This window comes from Saimiri boliviensis, chromosome 13 (assembly GCF_048565385.1).
Source record: "Saimiri boliviensis isolate mSaiBol1 chromosome 13, mSaiBol1.pri, whole genome shotgun sequence".
NCBI lineage: Eukaryota > Metazoa > Chordata > Mammalia > Primates > Cebidae > Saimiri > Saimiri boliviensis.
This window is the reverse complement of record NC_133461.1, coordinates 94,419,264-94,438,763: the sequence shown is the minus strand read 5'-3', so window position 1 is coordinate 94,438,763 and position 19,500 is coordinate 94,419,264. Positions and strand designations below refer to the sequence as shown.

At 41.1% G+C, this 19,500-nt stretch overlaps 1 protein-coding gene and 1 long non-coding RNA gene across 5 annotated transcripts in view; one reads left to right on the top strand and one right to left on the bottom strand.

Annotated features, from left to right (window-relative positions):
• Window positions 1-19,500, top strand: part of PSD3 (pleckstrin and Sec7 domain containing 3) — a 682,522-nt gene that overhangs the window by 44,732 nt on the left and 618,290 nt on the right. The window lies entirely within an intron of this gene.
• LOC104652586 (uncharacterized) lies at window positions 14,408-18,600 on the bottom strand. Its single transcript, XR_745899.3, has 3 exons — window positions 18,472-18,600; window positions 15,956-16,095; window positions 14,408-14,954 (listed from the first exon to the last, which is right to left on the bottom strand). It is a non-coding gene; the product is annotated as an uncharacterized LOC104652586 (long non-coding RNA).

Below are 19,500 nucleotides of genomic sequence, written 5' to 3'. Positions count from 1 at the left end.
GATCTATTTGTCACATTACTGATGATTAACTTTATTTGACTAAAGTTACTTATACCAGGAAAGTAATATTTTATCTTTGTTATTAATAAGCATCTCAGACTGGCCAACATGACGAAACCCTGTCTCTACTAAAAATACAAAAATTAGCCAAGTATGGTGGTAGTCCTAGCTACTCAGGAGGCTGAGGCAGGAGAATCACTTGAACCTGGGAGGCAGAGGTTGCAATGAGCTAAGATGGTGGTACCACTGCATTCCAGCCTGGGCAACAGGAGGAGACTCCATCTCAAAGAAAAAGTAAATTAAGTTTTTTAAAAAAGCATCTTGTGGGGAGATAATTTACTTTCATACATTTTTTGCATTTATATCACGGGGAAGGTGGAGGTCAAGAGTTTAGTTTTATACAAGTTAAATTTGGAATTCAATAGGCAGTCAAATATATCCGTTTGAAGCTCAGAGAGAGATGCTCTAAGACAGGATGGATGACAGATTGAGTGAGTTGATGAGAAAATAATAGGTAAGGAAGTCAAGACAGCCTTTGTAAAAATACATAAATTTGGGTTGTGATAAACAGCAGAGTAATAGGATTAGCAGCTGACAGAGGATGTAAGGTCAAGAAAGGATTTCTTGTAATGTTGGGAAATACAAGAGCATTATGATATGCTGACAGGAAGGTCCTGTGGAGAGGGGTACATGGCTATGCAGCAGAGAGGGGACCACAGAAGCAGTGGGGTCTCTGAGGTTCATTGTACTGTAGTCAGAAAGGGTGGAGCACTGTGGCCCAACCCAAGCTCTGCCACCTCCCAAGTCACCTGTGTCTCTTTGGTAAGTCAATAAAACCTTTGTACCTCAGCTACATTTGAAAAAGAGGACTGTCAAGAGGATTAAGTTACATGATCTTTGCAAAGAACAATACAGAGGCTGCCCACATAAGTGCTGTGAGAATGTAAAGCTAAATATGATCTTGAACTCACTTGTCCTTTAATATCTTAGCATCTTTTTGTCTCTTTGAATTGAATTCTGGGGGATTTCCTCAGGTCTTTCTTCTCTTTAACTGAATCTAGATGTGTCATTTAACCCGTCTTCTGAGTTTTTAACTTCAGTACCTGTATTTTTATTTCTAATTCTGTATAGATTCTCCTTTAGTGGTCTGATTTTTCATATTGTTCCTATTCTCTCTTATAATGCTTTAATCATTTAAACATAGTTATCATGCAGGCCCCTATTAATAGTTTCTATGAAACTAGATTTGCCAGCCTTTGTCTTTGGCCTCTCAGCTTCCTCGGACTTTAGGGGCAAATTTGCATAGAACTGCTCACTGCAGAACGTTAAAGCTCGTCTCCTGTCAGTCAGCATAGCCCCATGTGCCCTGCTTTCTGTGATTCTGGAAGGATTCTAGTAACTCCTAGGTCTTGGGGTTGGTGAATAGATGGTAAATAGGTGGTTTAGACTGAAGAGGTGAGGAAACGGGCCTGTGTCCATACATTTGGTGGGAACTTCAGGACTCTCTAGCTTTATGACTTGGGTTCATGGCTTACTTCACTTTGTAACATTATTTCAAAATAGTAAAAGTGGGAACTCCAACATAAAGGGCTTCTGAGGAGTTCCTTCTTTCTTCTTGATCCTTTGCCACCATTTTCACCTAAACAGCCCCAAATGTCTGAGGTCTTGAGCTCTACAAAGATGCAAGGGAATCACACCACCTCCAACATCCCCAACCGCCCAAATATTTTAGTGTGGTGGGGAGCACATATTTTCCTGTATTTTTATATCTGCTGACTTCCCCTGTGTGATTCAGTTTTTTGTTTGTTTTGTGGTTTGTAGCTTTTTTACTGTGAGCTCGTCCTCAACTGAAGTTGTTTGTTTCTGTGGGTGTCCCAGGAGCCTGGGCAGAGGAAATGTCCCTACAGATTGTTTTGCATTTTCTTTTGCCAGGTGTCCTGTGGGTTTCACTGTTTTGGGAACCATATTTATGTTAATTTTGCAGCTATGATTGGGTAAATCAGAACTGTACAGTTACAGGTGGCTTGAAATTGGGGTTGTTATCTGATATTTTACTTTTAAATCAGAGCCCTAACCAGTGATGGGCTAATTATAGTTTTTCTAGTCCTTCCTTCCAGGGACTTAGCTACATACAGTACTTTCCAGACTCAATTCCCTACTTTGCAGAGGCCTAAGATCACAACAAAATGCCCCTCTTGACGCATCAAAATCTCACTCTTTTGAATCTGTTCTGTGATTCCATGTCCCCTTGGGCCATGACAGGTGGCTGGTAAAGCCTAATTCCTCTGTCTGATGCTTTTCTTGCTGTTGCTGACACCTGGAGACCATTCATTTGTTCTTTCAATTTTGGCTATGTGTTTGTAATTTTCTGTGATATTTTAAATGTTTGTCGAAGGGATGGAGTCCAGTTTAGTTCAAATAACCATGTCGCTGGAGCCAGAAATCTGCTCCTTAATATGGTGTGTATAGATGTTTAAATAGTGTAAAGATACCCAGCATGGAGATTTTCCTGAAGAATAAGGAAACCATCCTTTTGTCTACAGTCTTGTAATTCCACTCCTAGGTTAAGCCAGATGAAGAGCTTTGTACCAGGAATGCACCTCCCCAGGCCCCTGGTAGAATTGCTTTTCCTGGCTTGTAGTTTGGCACAATACCCTTGGCTTATATAGGCAGGTTTCATAAGAAACAACTCCATAAAAAATCCCCTCTCAGCCTTGGCAGTAAAGATATTTTTGAAGACTACATTATGTAGTCTTCATTTGTCAGGACTACTCTCAAGTAACTGGAATGTTTTTATTTTATGGAAACCCTGATTGAGTAACTACTAAGGTTTTCCTCTTTGAAAGGACATACAGCCAAGTTGGTGGCCAACTTCTAATAAGAGTATAAGACTCTTGGCATGCGTTAGTGGATTTTAACCTCAGTTTTGGCTCTATCTCATTTTACTATGCTTATGCTTATTTTCTCTTTTGCTCTCATATATTTTAAGTGTATGTTCTCTTGCTATATTTTATTTATCTCTGTAAACCATTTAATGTCTTTGACAGGGTGGAATGAATGATGTGGCTTTGAATAAATGACATTAATGTTCAAAGTACCAAGCTAGTTGAATGGCAAATTGGTTTCTATGAGTATCTTCTAAGGGCAGAAAATAATTTTTAATCCAAGTGCCACAAGAGAGTTATAAATATCATAGAATAACAAACAGCCATTAAAATTTACATTCTTGAGAATGTTTAAAGAAATGAGATGACAACAGCAAGCTATTTCTATAAGGCTCCCCAGTCACATACACTAATAGGAAATATTGGATTAATAACTGTGATCTCCTTTGGGGAGGATTCTGGTTTATTTTTAAAATGTATTCTTTATTTCAAAAATTTCCACAATAAACATATATTTCTGTTACAATTATGCAGTGGAGAGAAGGATGAATATTGCTATGTCTCTGAGTTTCAGGAGGAAACAACATTCACTCCAAAGACTCAAATGAAGAGACTTGAAGGATGGGATCATTCAGGGGTATGTTGGGATAAAGAATCAACAAAGGTTGGTCGAGCACCCAAAGATTAATAAGAAAAGGAGCCATTACCATGGCAGGACATGAATAAATAGAGCTGGATCCTGCAGTGAGGGCTGTTCCACTGGAGCTGCCATCCCAGAGAAACACGGCCGCTTTCAGAGATGCTGCACCCAAAGCAGGGAGGCAGAAGGGAAGAAGTGCTGAGACCTTTCTCTCCTTTATCCTCTCTGATGGCTAATTTTATGCACTAACCATAGGGTGCCCAGATATTTGGTTAAACATCATTCTGGGTATTTCGATGAGGGTATTTTTGGATGTGATTAACATTTATATTGGTAACTAAGCAAAGAAGATTGCCTTTTCTTATGTGAGCAGGCCTTATCCAATTGGTCAAAGGCCTGAAAAGAACAAAAAGGTGGACCCTTCTCCAAGTAAAAAAAAATTCTTCCTGTCTGATGACCTTTGAACTGAAACATCAATGTTTTTACTACCTTTGGACTTGAACTGGGATATTCCTGGGTCTCTAGGCTGCAAGCCCTCAGCCTGGAAAGCTACCCTCAGCTCTTACCATGCTGACTTACCATGTAGACCGTTGGACCTGTCAGCCTCCATAATCACATGAACCAATTTCTTTTAATACATTTCTTCAGGCTAGTTTTGTTTCTCCGGACAACCCTGACTACTACATCCCTAATCTCTGGCTGGTGCCTCCCAGCCAAACCCAGCCAGCTGTGGAGCCCGGGGGATGTCACCTCCTGGGGCTCAGAGAAAAGCAGAGGAGGACAGGGTAGAGTTCCCGAGGTCTGTGTGTTAAGTGGGGCAGAGGGAACAAACAGAGGTAAATTCAGGTAGTACAGAGAAGAGAGAAATGGGAACCAATGAAGAAAATTGTATGTAGAGGTACAGTTTAAGTTATTTTTTTGAAGATTAAGTGGAATTATTTTTGAAAATTAATAGCTGTAAAGTTCTATGTATGGTATGCCAGCTCTTGTTAAAACTAAGCCATATAGTACTGTACACTACGGCATGGTGCTACTTATACAATAAAAGTTATAATAGTTATATGAATGGTTAACTCTACTGAACACTTACCGTGTGCCAGGTACTATGATAAATGTTTTATATGGGAGGCTGGAAGTATCCTTTTTGACTATTGGATAACGACACAGTAACGAAGACTCTTTCACAGAGGCCTAGATGTATATGTGCAAATACAACAAGCCTTGTAAGAATAGTTGCTGTTTGTTCAGGCACTCTGAAAATAAGAGGCTCTAACTCATTTACGCCTGAGGTTGCAATTTTTTGAATGTTTGCAATCAGGCCTTGGTGATGACCTTGAGCAGTAGGATGTAAATAACTCCCACATGCTTAACGTTCCAATAATGGAACACTAGGCATAACTGGGCCAAGGATGGAGAATACCACACTGCTGTACTGAGTTTCATGTTCATTTGATACAATACCAGTTATCGTCAGAGCGTCACTGTCCTTGTAGTCAAGCCAAAGGTACTTCATGTATTAAGAAGACAGTGTCTGAAGCTTTACACCAGGAAGTGTTTATATCCTTGCAGGAGAGAAGCTGGGCAGTATCAAGCTCCTCTCACTGGGGCAGTCTGCTGAGCATCTCCCTGGCCTTGGCCCTTGGCCATGCCTCACAAGTAATAAAACCAAGAATAAAACTTAGAAGGGCGTATGACTAAACCTGTCACTCCTAGAAAGGAGACAGGAGGTGCTCAGCTTTCTACTGATGTGAAATTCTGTTTTGTCTGGGTCTTGACGAACCTTAAGGTGGTTGTCATCAGGCTGTCGGATGTCCTCAGGAGCCTTGATAGGAAGAGGGGAAAAAAAAAAAAAGCACAAGTGAAAACAAGCCAAGTCAAAAGGGATTAGATTGTCCTCTGCAAAGTGATCATGCCCAGGGCAAGGCAGGGAACGCTTCTCTTTTCTGTCCCTGGGCCTCTAACAGGTAGAGCAAGTTCAAGGTCAGCCTGGGATGTACCTGACACCAGAGTCTGACTCATATCTGCCTTTGGCTGGCTCTTGTTACCAACAGACCAGAGAGGAATATTGAGGCTTGTTCAGGGTTGCCTAGACTCAGGTCAAGCAAGTTTTGTTTCATAGCTTACATCGTGAACAACAGTATAGTCCACCTGAGTTTTGGTGGTGCATTTCCACAGCCGCAGTTATTGTTATCTCCTGAATTAAGGTGTCCAGTGAGCCACTGATCCTGAAGAACAAGAGAAGACTGACCCCAGACCCCAAAAGGAAGCAGAAATAGAGCCTGAGAAGTTGGTGGCCAGCAGGTCAGAGGTTGATGAGTACCCACACAGCTTTAAGACTAATATCATGTGGCTACGCAGGACTTGGGAGCAGTGCTACAGAACCGGAACAGGAAAGGGACCAGCTTTTCTCACAGAACTTTGGCTCACAGGACTGGGAGCCAGGGGGCCTTGGTTCTAGTCCCAGCTCTCCCTCTAAGTTGTCTTATGGCCACAGGTGGGTGAAATAGCTTCTCTGGCTTCTGCTTCCTCATAATTAAAATGACACAGTTGTGCAAAATGGCCTCCAAGAGCATTCCCAAAGCCAGAGGGTACAGCTCAATGGTACGCTCATGACCCTCACAGCCTAAGATAGTGGACCCTTAAACATGGCTTCCTAGTTTCTTTGTCACTAGTAGAATCTTTTAAGGGAGGAGCAGAAAGCCTCAGCCCCAGAGCTGTGTCCACACTGCCTGGGGCCTCTTGGATTCTGAGTCTGCGGTTAGCTGACCTCTACCTCTGGTCTAAGAGAGTTCTGCAAATGGCAGACAAGCTGTCATTGGCTTATCCCATACCATGGCAGACATCACTATGTCTGGATCCTGACATCATTTTCCTCAAAACCGTTCTCCACCCAGAGCCCCAAGCAAATGCTGTTAACTAATTAGAGTAAGCTTACTAGATGAGACTTGTCTTCCCTGCTCTTGTCTCTCTTTCCAGTTTGACATGCTTCATTGTACAGCGTCAAAATTAATTGGCTTTTATGAAAAATTCAGCTATTTTATGAGATGACACATTCTTTTTAAAGTAGGGCTTTAAGTGATCGAACTCTTCAGGCAATAGTCTTTAAGTATTATATTAATGAAGAAATTTGTTCTCATAATTTAGCATTGGGTAAACAAGGACCACAGAATCCTGGCATTTGGCAAAGAGAAACAGGAAACATGTGTTGGGAATCCAGTTAGTCCCCTGGAAGAAGCACCCTGAAGTTACTTAGAACATGTTCAGTGATAATGCTATTTCCTTGGTTCTGAGTAATGATGTTACTTGCATCTCCTTTGGGAGATTTCTGTAGCCTAATACAGTATCACATTTGGCTTTCATTATCTTTTACTTCATTTAACTTATTTGCTTTGCTTTGCACCCAGCTACGTTATTCACTCCATCCTGTAAGTACACGTAACAATTATTGAAAGGCAGCTGTCACATCCCCACCCAAACTGAGCTAAAAATTCTTCTGTGTTTTAAAGTCACAACTGGGTTAAAAATTCTCCTGGGCTTGTCTTAGATCATCCACTCTGATGTTTTGATGCTCTTTTCGGAATCAGTTCCAAGTTATCCATGCTATAATTAGCATAGCATCATACACTACGATTTTTTTTTTAATCACTGTCAACATACAAAATTTGCGTATGTTCTTGATTCCCATTCACTGCTGCTTTGAATTTTGTCTGATAAAACTTGTTTAGCTTTTCATATTCTTTACTCACTCAAAGACAGTTTCTTCCATAATTCACGGCAAGGTACTGAGACAATGAGAAGTAGGGAGTACAGTTGAGGAAGAGGAAACAAGTTTTCTTGAAGACACAGCAGATCACCTGGGAGAAATTGAGAATGTGGAAGGACTTGATAATAGGGCTTCTCAGTTCTGCTGAACACTCCTGAATAAAGGGGTGGCCACAAGTGCCCACATTTGGATAAGGAGCCCAGTTGGTGGGCATGGAACAGACCTTGACACTGGAGAGAATGGAGATATGGGGATCATGTCCTGGAACCCTGGCTTGGTGTCAAAATAAAGTGGAAGCTTATTTGCTGTGCAGCTGATAAAGCTTCCATTTCAGGCCCTTCAGCTGCATAGGCCTTTCCAAAGACCCTAGGAGGAAGTGGCTTAGCAGTATGTGCACATGACCCGATGATCTTATATGCAAACAATTTTTTTAAAGCATGATTGCATAACACCTCTGTCTCTGTCCACTCCCACCTTCCCTCCATCTTTCTTGCCTTGTTTGAAGATCACAGGAATTTTGAGGCTCCATCTAAGAGGAAGTTTAATGGAGGATCCAGCCAGTTGGGTTTCATGGGTTATTTGTGAAGTTCACAGTCACTGTTATGTAGGGTTAAGTTACTGCTAGCTGTCCCAGCATGGAGTAGATTCCAGGAATACTCCTGTGGCTCCCATGCTGCCCTGCCCTTTAGTGATGTGATTGTGCAGGGCAAAGTCATATTGTGATCAGGACATGGCCTGTGTACTGGCACTATATAGCTGAACAGTGGAGGAGAAGCTAGTATACAACATGTGGAGACCGAAACTGGTCTGTGGAAAATTCTCCCTATCATCAGACATGTACAAAGCTAGCCCGAGGAGTCTACTTTCAGTAACACCTGCTCAACACGGAAGTGCTCTCCTGTCGGTAGACTCCATCATCCACTGTCTAAAATAATACAAGTCCCGTACAATATTTTTCTTTGTTAGTGGAAATCAGTGGAATGACTTGTTTAGGCTTCTTGTGTGTGTAGAGCACAGACCCATGCCAGTATTACAAACAGGGAGTGAGTCCGTATGCAAAGTTATATGCCTTATGGCTGGGCATGGTGGCTCATGCCTATAATCCCAGCATTTTGGGAGGCCAAGGTGGATGGATTACTTGAAGTGAGGAGTTCAAGACCAGCCTGGCTAACATGGTGAATCTCCGTCTCTACTAAAAATATTGGAAAATTAGCCTAGCAAGGTGGCATGTTCCTATAATCTCAGCTACTTTGGAAGCTAAAGCAGGAGAATTGCTTGAACCCAGGAGGTGGAAACTGCAGTGAGCCAAAATCATGCCATTATACTCCAGCCTGGGTGACAGAATGAGACTTTGTCTCAAAAAAAAAAAAAAAAGTTATATGCTTTATGCAACTTAGCACATTGCACTGTGTCTCAGAATATCTTAATTCATCTTAACACAGTGGTGGTTCCAGAGGATACAATGTGCAAAATAGTTACTGACACAAATGATCCAGTTTAAAAACTCCCGAGCTCAATCATTAATTAGTCAAGGTATATAGCAGAAAAGTGATATGATTAAACAGTAATGCAGCTTCATGAAACAATGCAGCATTGTAATGATTTAAAGAATGCATTTCAATTGGTCTTCTGTATGCCTTAATTTCACATTAATTTGGGATATTACATCAGATTTAAATACATGTTAAAATTTAAATATAATAAGAAAGAAGTAGCTTAGTGGAAGCTCAAACTGTAAACTGAAAGGAGGAAGACTGGCAGAACTGAAAATGTCCCAAACTCTCCAAACAAACAAACAAACAAAAACTCTGCTGGTTAAAATTCATGAAGATATGAAAAAAAAAAAGTTAAGAATGACAAGAATATATAGGTAATTGAAAAGACACAGAAGAATTTTAAAAGATGATGATCGGTACACTCTTAAATTGGAAAGAAAAAATCATAATATTAAATATTAAAAGCAAAGGTTGGGCGTGGTGGCTCATGCCTGTAATGCCAGCACTTTAGGAGGTCAAGGGAGGCGGATCATGAGGTCAGAAGTTCGAGTCCAGCCTGACCAACATGGCGAAACCCCATCTCTACTAAAAATACAAAAATTAGCCTGGCATGGTGGCATACACGTGTAATCCCAGCAACACAGGAGGCTGAGGCAGGAGAATCACTTGAACCCAAGGGGCGGAGATTGCACTGAGCCAAAATCATGCCATTGCACTGCAGCCTGGGAGACAGAGTGAGACTCCATCTCAAAATAAATAAATAAGTAAAACACAATTTGTACAGTGAAACAATACCCAGAAGCCAACAGCAGCATCCTTTGATGAATTCACTGACCTTGATAAATACTGTGATCTCTCTTTACAGCATGTCACACTATTTTTTTTTTTTTTTTTTTTTTTTTTTTGGAGACAGAGTTTTGCTCTTGTTACCCAGGCTGGAGTGCAATGGCGCAATCTCGGCTCACCGCAACCTCCGCCTCCTGGATTCAGGCAATTCTCCTACCTCAGCCTCCTGAGTAGCTGGGATTACAGGCATGCACCACCATGCCCAGCTGATTTTTTTGTATTTTTAGTAGAGACGGGGTTTCACCATGTTGACCAGGATGGTCTTGATCTCTTGACCTCGTGATCCACCCGCCTCGGCCTCCCAAAGTGCTGGGATTACAGGCTTGAGCCACCGTGCCCGGCCGAATATGTCGCACTATTTAATGAAAATACAGTAGGTCTTTCCCTCCAAAATTATTATCCCAATAATACTTACAGAAAATTAAACAGAACATACAGGCATATTTTTAAAAAGATGTTTTCAAAATAGATATTCTGGAAAAAAAAAACTAAAAATGATCAAACTATGGTGATATTCTGGCTGTACAAGACAGCCTGTATTATTTTTGTTTGTAAGTGGTTTCAATGAGACAGATGTCTAATCAGGTCAATTTTTTGATTGAGTAAATATATTGAGAACCTTCAAAAGTCATAAAGTGTAAGATGGCTGTGTTTACTTGGATCACATATTGAACAAATAAAAATGTACTAGGGCAATGTCTTAAAGAGCAGACAAAGAAACATAGTATTATTTTGATTGCTAAAAAGAGTTGTGTTTATTAATCTTTTTTAGTGAAACTTTGTCTTTCTGATGTCACAATGAAGAGCGGCTTTCTTCAAATAAGAGAAATTTCACAGGCATCATTTAGCCAGCTACTGAATGTGATTCATTCTTGAGTGAGCAATTAGAAATTTTAAAACAAAGTTACATACTTATCCAAAACAGCTTATAAAATAGTGACCAAATAACTAGGAGTTGCATACAAACTGAATTAGACAATTGAATCAGTAAACCATATACTACTCCATTATTCTAAACTGTGTTGGGTATGACAAATACTTATAAGTTGGTGATAATTGTGCATACTTTAATAACAGAAAACCTTCACCATGGTTTTTAACTTTTTTTTGCCAAATGAAAATCATCTATCTGCGACTTTATTCAAAAAAGTTAAACAAGTGAACAATCATATGAAAATATAGCCATTATGAAAGGCAAATACAAAAGGCTGCCAGCGGTCTTTCAAAACATGAATAATTACATTCCCGAATCTCTCCCAAGAAAAACCTGCCTCCACAGTACTGAAGCTGTTGATTACTGCAGTATTTCTAGAGTAGTTCATTTGTTTGTTTTCCAGTTTTGTCTAGTATAATAGAAATTTGATGTGAGCCACGATTAAAACTGTCTACTAGTCACATTAAGACAAAAAGAATTAAAGAAACGGGGCTGGGTGCAGTGGCTCACGCCTGTAATCCTAGAACTTTGGGAGGCCAGAGTGGACAGATCATCTGAGATCAGGGCTTCAAGACCAGCCTGGCCAACATGGCAAAACCCAGTCTCTACTAAAAATACAAAAATTAGCCTGGTGTGGTGGTGCATGTCTATAATCCCAGCTACTCAGGAGGCTAAGGCAGGAGAATCACTTGAACCTGGGAGTCAGAGGTTTCAGTAAACCAAGACTGAGCCACTGGACTCCAGTCTTGGCAATAGAGTGAGACTTAATCTCAAAAAAATTAAAATAAAGTAAAAAGAAACAGTTAAAATTAATTTTAATGATACATTTTATATAATCAATAAAATATGTTTAAATAATTATATATTTTAATTTAATATATTTAACATTTAATTATATGTCGCACAAAATTCAGTGTGTATTTTACTTCATGGCACATCAGTTCTCACCAGCCTAATTTTAAGTGTTTGTCGAAGTCAAATAAAATACAAAGATGAATCTCTAAAGTTAAAACATTTTACTTGGGAAGGAAGAATTGCAATTCAGGCCATATACACAGACCAGTGGTCCTCATTATATCTGAAGAAAAAAGAGAAGGTTGGAGAGTTTATAAAAAGGATAAATGCTATGTATTGTTTTGAAAAAAAGTTCATTCTGGGAAGCTGATTAGTTCTGATTAGTGAGAGACTACAGTGGTACGAAAAACTAGTCTTAGAGTTGTAGCAGGTTGTTTCAGTAGCTGTCAGGTAAAACCGATTTCTGGTTATAGCAGGCAGTTTCAGCAGCCAAGCTTGCAGAGGATTACATTCTTGGAGCCATGTGATGTGCCCTGAATGCTTTCTCCCCTTGGCCTCTCAACTCTGTTTACTTGGGTATGTCGAGAATGACCCAGTATGTAGGATCAACTTTCACATGTTCAATAGCCACATGTGGCTGATGGTTACCACATTAGACAGTGCAGGTGCAGTAGTTTGTGTGTTTTAAACACATACACCAACTTGGATTTGTCTTTAATGGACCCAAATGTGGTGAAACACTTTGCCCATTATAAAGTTGTTCAAACTTTGCCACAGGAGTGCAAGCAAACAATGAGCTCAGTTCAATACAGGGCCCAGGCTGTCTTCTGAGTTCACACCTCCCCTATGTCACTTGAGGGACCACATGTGATGAAGATGATCAGAAAAGTGTAGCTAGTTGGTGCCATCAGAGGGGTAGCCAGGCAAGAGTAGCAATATTGGGGCAGCAGTGATAGCTGGTGACCAAGCAGCTGAGCCACAGGCTTGCAAATGGGGCATCCTGAACAAAGGTTACAAGATTATACAGGAGACCCCCAAAGCTCATGAGGAAAACGAGGGGCCACTGAGGACATAATTAACCTTATTGAATGCCAATGAGGGTGTCCCAGCACCCACTTGATGCTTTGTATCAGGTGTGACAACTCACTGAGCCTCAGAACAAACCACAGGTTAGATATCATTACCCTGAATTTACAGACAACTCCAGAAAAGCACAGGACAGCTGAGTATTTGCTGGTCCTCACACAGCAAGGAGTGGAATCTGAATTGCAGGCCATATCTGTGTTGCTTCAAAGTCTCCACACTCCACCCTGTGCCACAACATCCCTTTCAGAGAGCATGGTGTTCCACTGGGTGTCTCAGGAATCAAAAACACAAAAATCACTCCCACACTTTGATAAGCAAGATCTTACTTCTGGCATTGCCTGAAGAAATCAAGAGTTTTCTTGTTACCACTGTGCTTTGGATCAAGAATGGCCTAGGAAATTAAGAATTACCCTGTGGCCTGGTGCAAAGAAATGCAAGAGCAGCTGCTTGGCGGGCCTTATAAAGAGTCCTCTCATGTTCTGGTTTCTAGAAATGCATTGCATCATACCGTGGGGACCAGCTACATTGCTCAGTATTTCTAAATTCCATTTGAAGCAGCACAGCTCTTATTTCCCTCAGACTTTCTGTTTCCAAGAGCTCTCCTAAGAAATTAAGTGGGTGGAGTTTATGTATTTTTCCTTCTCTCTCTCTGGTAGCTAGGCTTCTTAAATGTATCTAGGAAAGTGCTTCTAAATGTAACTAAAAGCATAGGAAATTGATCTCAATTGGAGTGAACAGTCTCTGTAATTAAAAGCTGATTATCTCCTCCTAAGCCCTTCTGTTTCTGAGCATTTTAAATGTTTAATCACTTAAATGTTGATTTTTCTCTAAATGTTATGTCAATTTATCATTAAAAATACTTCATCTGGCCAAGCCCAGTGGCTCACGGCTGTAATCCCAGCACTTTGGGAGGCCAAAGTAGGTGGATCACCTGAGGCCAGGAGTTCAAGATTGGCCTGACCAACCAGGCAAAACCTGTCTCTACAAAAAATACAAAAATTAGCTGGGCATGGTGGTGCATGCATGTAGTCCTGGCTGCTCGGGAGACTGAGGCACTAGAAGTACTTGAACCCAGGAGGTTGCAGTGGGCCCAGATTGTACCACTGTACTCTAGCCTGGGTAATAGAGTAAAACTCTCTCAAAAACAAAACAAAACAAAACAAAACCTAAATTCATTCCACATAGCCATCATTAGTTTACAAATCTGATTTTAAAATAAAGTAAAAAATGTTTAGTATAGCCATTAGTCACTGCTTTACATGGCCACGGCTAGCATGACCATATAGAGCAGCTTTAAAACATTCTCTCAGTGTACCAGTCTCTAGTAGTGCCTGGTATATCATTATCTGCATGCCCAGAGCCAGAGACCCAGGCCCTGAAAATCATGCTATTTTGCTCGAGTCCTCTCATAAATTAATAGCACAGCCAAGAACTGAATTAGGTCCGGACTTCTAATGTGAGTTTCCTCCACTGAACATGGCTTGGTTCTCAGTGCACAGAGGGAAACATTAGGCTCACAGATATATCAGAGATGGCAGCTGATACAGACAAAGAGTTTTGTCCTGTCGTATGATTAATAAATATAATCAGCATTTATAAGCAGTAAAAATGTATCGGGTCTCTGTTAAGTGTCTTTTGTGCATCAGCCCACACAATCCTTACACGATGTGAGATAGGGCGGGTGTTTTTCCCAGTTTTCTCTTGAGGGAATGGGGGAAGAGAGAGGTTAAATAACTTGGTCCAAGTTCACTCAACTAGTAAGTAGCAGAACTGGGACTAGATCCAGTTTTGTGGACAAAAAGAGCTTTAACCCCTGCATGTTGGCCAGGCTGGACATGCAACATCCTAACATCACACTGGCCTGTTATTATAAAATGGCCAACGTGATAAAAAGTTTATTTCAGGTCCATCTCACCTTCTTTTGAGACCTAACTCTCAGGTCAATTTTTTTTTTCCCCAGAAGGTGATTTTCATACTTGATTATTAGTGTTTGGGATTATAAGAATCAGCACTGGGCTGGGTGCAGTGACTCACGCCTGTAATCCCAGCACTTTGGGAGGCCGAGAAGGGTGAATCACTTGAGCTCAGGAGCTCGAGACCAGCCTGGCCAACATGGTAAAACCCCATATCTGCTAAAAATACGGAAATTAGCCATGCATTGTCGCGGGCACCTGTAATCCCAGCTACCTGGAAGGTTAGGCACAAGAATCGTTTGAACCTGGGAGGTGGAAGTTGAAGTGAGCCAAGATTGTGCCATTGCTCTCCAGCCTACGTGATAGTATGAGACTCCATTTCCAAAAACAAACAAACAAACAAACAAACAAACAAAATCAACTCTGAGCATTCATTCTTTAATTAACACCAAGGCTGTGAAGGTGGAGAGCCTGGTTCACATCTTCGCTCTGCCACTTACCCATTATGTTAACCCTGGCACACAGCCATTTTGAGTTTCTTCTGACATAACATGAAGATCTGAATAATGTCCTCCTTCACAGGGTCTTCTTAAGGACTGGATAAAATAATGGATATAAATGTTTAGTTTATTGCTTAGCACATAGTAAATACTCTATAACCATTAACTAGTCTTATTTTTATTTTCAGCACATTTTTGTTGAGCACCTATTATGTCAGGCATTGTTAGTGCTACTCCGTATGGGCTCTAAAACTTCGACACAGGAGATATTTGGCATAGGATTCTGGGTATGGGGAGAACAAGAGGCAGCAGATTTATCTTAAAGCTGCTCTATTTAACACTGTTTGAGAAACATTGGTTGAATATACAAAGACTTGTGAGGGTAGACTGGCGGAAACCATGGGGGGGCTAATGCCTCTCTTAATCCATCCCTTGTGGCCACAGCTGTAGGTTAACAGGGAATGCATATACATATCTATGTACCTGGCATTGTGGTAGTAAAAAATTGGATAAGGCACCACCTTTAAGAACTTAACCATCTATAGACATGTAAATGCCTCATGTGGTAGGAGATTTTCTGATGGAAAGTTCCTGCCAAGCACTGTGGTGATATGAGAGAAGGAGCTGATAATGTCTTGTGGAGTTGGGTACCACTTCACAGATATCCTGTTTGAGCTGGGTCTTGTAGGACACGTGAGACTATGCCAAGCAGAGAACCGCAGCCAGGATCAGTACGTACAGTAAGCACAGAGAACAGTACGTACAGTGCCTATTGGCAGCATTTAAAGGACTGTGATATTAAAAAAGTAGTGTTTGAGAAATAGTTTAGGAATCAATGTGGCTGCAATTTGCAATATAGTTTAGGGGCAGAACACCAGATTAGCAGTGGGACCAGATTGTCTGCAAGAGGAAGGCATTTGGATCTCATCATTTAGATAATGGCTAGCTCTTACTGATATTTAAACAAGAAAATAATATGATTGCATCCATATTTTAGGGAGATTAAAAAATCAGAGTATAGTGCTGGCTAAGAGCCTCTCCAATTGCATTTGTCAAAATATCCTAGAGAGGGCATCAATAATAAACAAATCACACACCTCAAAAGCTCAACAGGATGCAGCAGAACCAGGACCAGTGCTGCTTGCCCAGATGTACGTTTCTTCCTGTCTGTTCAGGGCTGACATCCACCTCTGACTCCTCCACACTCTGGAGAATATTCTGTTTCATCTGTCCATGACTTAATAATGAAAAGAATTATATCTGAATTATAAATACTTTTAAAAAACACTTCATAAAGACGAAATGGATGCTAATTTTGTAGTATTTAGCACTGTTACCCTAGTCAGCAGCGAGTGGCAATATTATCTGAATAGGCATAAAGATAAACACTGGGCCGGGCGCGGTGGCTCAAGCCTGTAATCCCAGCACTTTGGGAGGCCGAGGCGGGTGGATCACAAGGTCAAGAGATCGAGACCATCTTGGTCAACATGGTGAAACCCCGTCTCTACTAAAAATACAAAAAAAATAGCTGGGCATGGTGGTGCGTGCCTGTAATCCCAGCTACTCAGGAGGCTGAGGCAGGAGAATTGCCTGAACCCAGGAGGTGGAGGTTGCAGTGAGACGAGATCACGCCATTGCACTCCAGCCTGGGTAACAAGAGCGAAACTCCGTCTCAAAAAAAAAAAAAAAAAAGATAAACACTGAAAGAACCAGAAGTTTGGGGTTGGAAAATAATTTGCAATGACTGAGAATTATTTCCTTGTCTAAAACAACTGAAGATGATAACTTGGGGTTGTGCACTGTGGACATTGTTTCCCTCTGCCTCATTGCAGAGGTTACGCAATCGTTCTGATTTTCCAGCTGTTTCTAATCAAGTTAAATGCAAATTTAAAAACATGCTCTGAACTGAAATCACATCATCGCCTGACATCATTGTTCTTGCTTCAAGCAGACCAGGGGAATGGAATCTTTTTAGTGTGTGTTTACAGTGCATACTTTTGTTCCTAACAGAGACGGTAACTACTAAATGATGTTAATTAAGCCAGTCTGCTCTATTCTCTCTCCAGCCCCCTGTCCTTTGTAGGTCTCATTAGAGAGACTATGCGCCAAGCCAGGGCATTTAGTGCAGTCTAGTGTTTGACACGGGCCAAATATGATAACTAAGACTTCAGATGACATCACCCGCTTCTGAATATTAGCCAGAGCTCAGAGGTTGTTCAGACTACCTACAAACTGTTCAAATTACCTGCAGATTTCCTAAACTGCACTACATTCTCACTTCTGACCAGAGATGCAAACATCCCAAGTAAAATGCTAGCAAAACTTATTCCACAAGGTAGTAAAGGACTGTAAGGATGTCCCATGGGAGGCAGTATAGAATAAGTGTAACTAGTAAGACCCCAGCCTCTAAAAACAGGCCAACTATTGTCCAATTTTAACTCCCACTTACTGCACAACTAACTTGACCTCTCTAAAGATTAATTTTCCCATATGTATAATGGAGAGACTATGTCTCTCATGGGTTTGTTGAGTGTCTGACTCAAAATTGGAGAGAAAACTATAGGAAGAAACGCTGCTCACAGTCAGTGAAGAGCAGGACCAGGATTCATCCTCAGCTTCATTGGACTTAGAACCTAGGCTCTTAACCTCTAAGCTGTAATGGAACCATGAGGTAGATATTAAAAAAAACCAATAGGGTTGCTTTTCTGAGCAGTCTGTATGTTAGATAATAATAAAAGTAAATGATGAAACTGTAAGGAAACCATGAAGGAAAGTGTATAGACTTGGCCACATAATTTTTTAAAACTTTCCGTATAAAAAGCAGTTTAAAGAAATTTCAGAAATAAATAATACACCACACTGAGCATAATATTCACCACATATTGTTAACCTAAATCACAGAGACTCTCTGAAAGAAGAGACGTTTAGTTGAGAATAGAGCTTTGCAATGGGAGTAGGCCTGTCATAGTAAACTATGTGCATAGTCAGGGAGGTAAAGACAAAGTTCTCCGAAGGGAAAAATGAGGAGGATTACATAATTGTTTTGAAATCATCATCCTTGGCTGCAAAGATCATTAACAAGGGTGTCTCCAGTCTGAGGTTGCAGAGGCCAGTTGCTGGGCAGATGTCTTCATAGAAGTTTCTTGTGTGTGTGTGTGTGTGTGTGTAAGGTTGTGGTGCCTTTGTGCAAGGTTGTGGCCTTCGTAGTCTTTTTTGTGATCACACACTGAAGAGTGAGATCCATCTCTCCAGGGCCTCCTGTGGCTCTGTCTCAGGATTTTCTTAACATGAGTCACTCACTCCATTGTGATTCCAATAACTTTCACAATAGATCAGTTAGTATTTTATTACAAAAACATCTTTAGAGGTATTTTAAAATACGAATATTCAGTGAAAAAAGGCAAACCCCATCCATTGAAACTTCAGATAATAAATACAAACGTGAAGCCAATAAATGTGAGGAAAATATTCAAAGAAAGAAAAATTATCCAGAATCATTATATGGAGAGAATGCCCATGCTGTAGTGGTCCTCCCTGGGCCCCTTTTCTCTCTGACTCCCATGTCTCCCTAAGCTGGGCAGGCGAGGCCTGTCAGAACCCCGCTTCTACTGACCTGCCAGCCTCCTTTCCTCCACACCGCGTGGTCCAGCCCACAGGACGCAGTAGGCTCCTGACATTCCCAGATTTCACTTTCCCGGCGTTGGCTATGTGTGAGCTGCTCTGCTGAGGCCTGAATTCACATCACAGATGTGTGAGGGGTATGAGCTGTGAGTCATGCAGCTAGTGAGGGAGCCTAGTTGGCTTCAAGCCTTCCCAATGGAATGAGCCTTATTGTTTCAAATTCATTGTTAGGGCATTCTCATAAAGTCATAAAAATTTTTTCTTTTTGCAAAATGGCCATGAAATGGGGGTTAAGTCAAAGCGCGAAAGTATTAGAAAGTTTTGGTTCTCCACCAGAAGAAAGAAATCTTGAGTATCAAATGTGCTGTGCTGCAACAACCATAGTGGTATTTATGAATAGAGTATTCTAGCAGCCCTGCAGGCAATCCCTTTGAGTGTTAGGAGTCTGCTGCCTTGCTCTTCCCTGCTTGTGTGTTCCTTGAGGGTGGGGTGCTTTTGCCCCTGTTTCTTACCCTTTTGCTTCCCTTCCCCACCCAAAGCCCCTATGGCGCTTCCTTTGCCAAGCCTGCTCTGCAAATGGCAGATTGGGTCTTGTCATCTGTGTATTGCTTCCATGCTTTGTCTGTGCAAACTGTAACACAGAGGTTAAGAACATGAATTTGAGAGCCAGAATGCCTAGGTTCGATCCCAGCTCTGTTATTTATCAGCTATGTGATCTGGAGCCTGGTTATGTAACCTCTCTGTGTCTAAGTTCCTTCATCTGCTAAATGGTGATAATAATAGCACCATGTCATAGGGATGTCGTAAGCCTTAAATGAATTAATAGCTATAACGTGCTGAGGACAGTGTTTGACCTATAGTAAGCAGTGTTTTGTTATTCCACTACAAACCTTCTCATGCTTCATTATGTTACTGGAAAGGGGACTCGATCCAGACCCCAAGAGAGGGTTCTTGGATCTCGCGCAAGAAAGAATTCAGGGCAAGCCCACAGGGTAAATTGAAAGGAAAGTTTAGGAAGAAA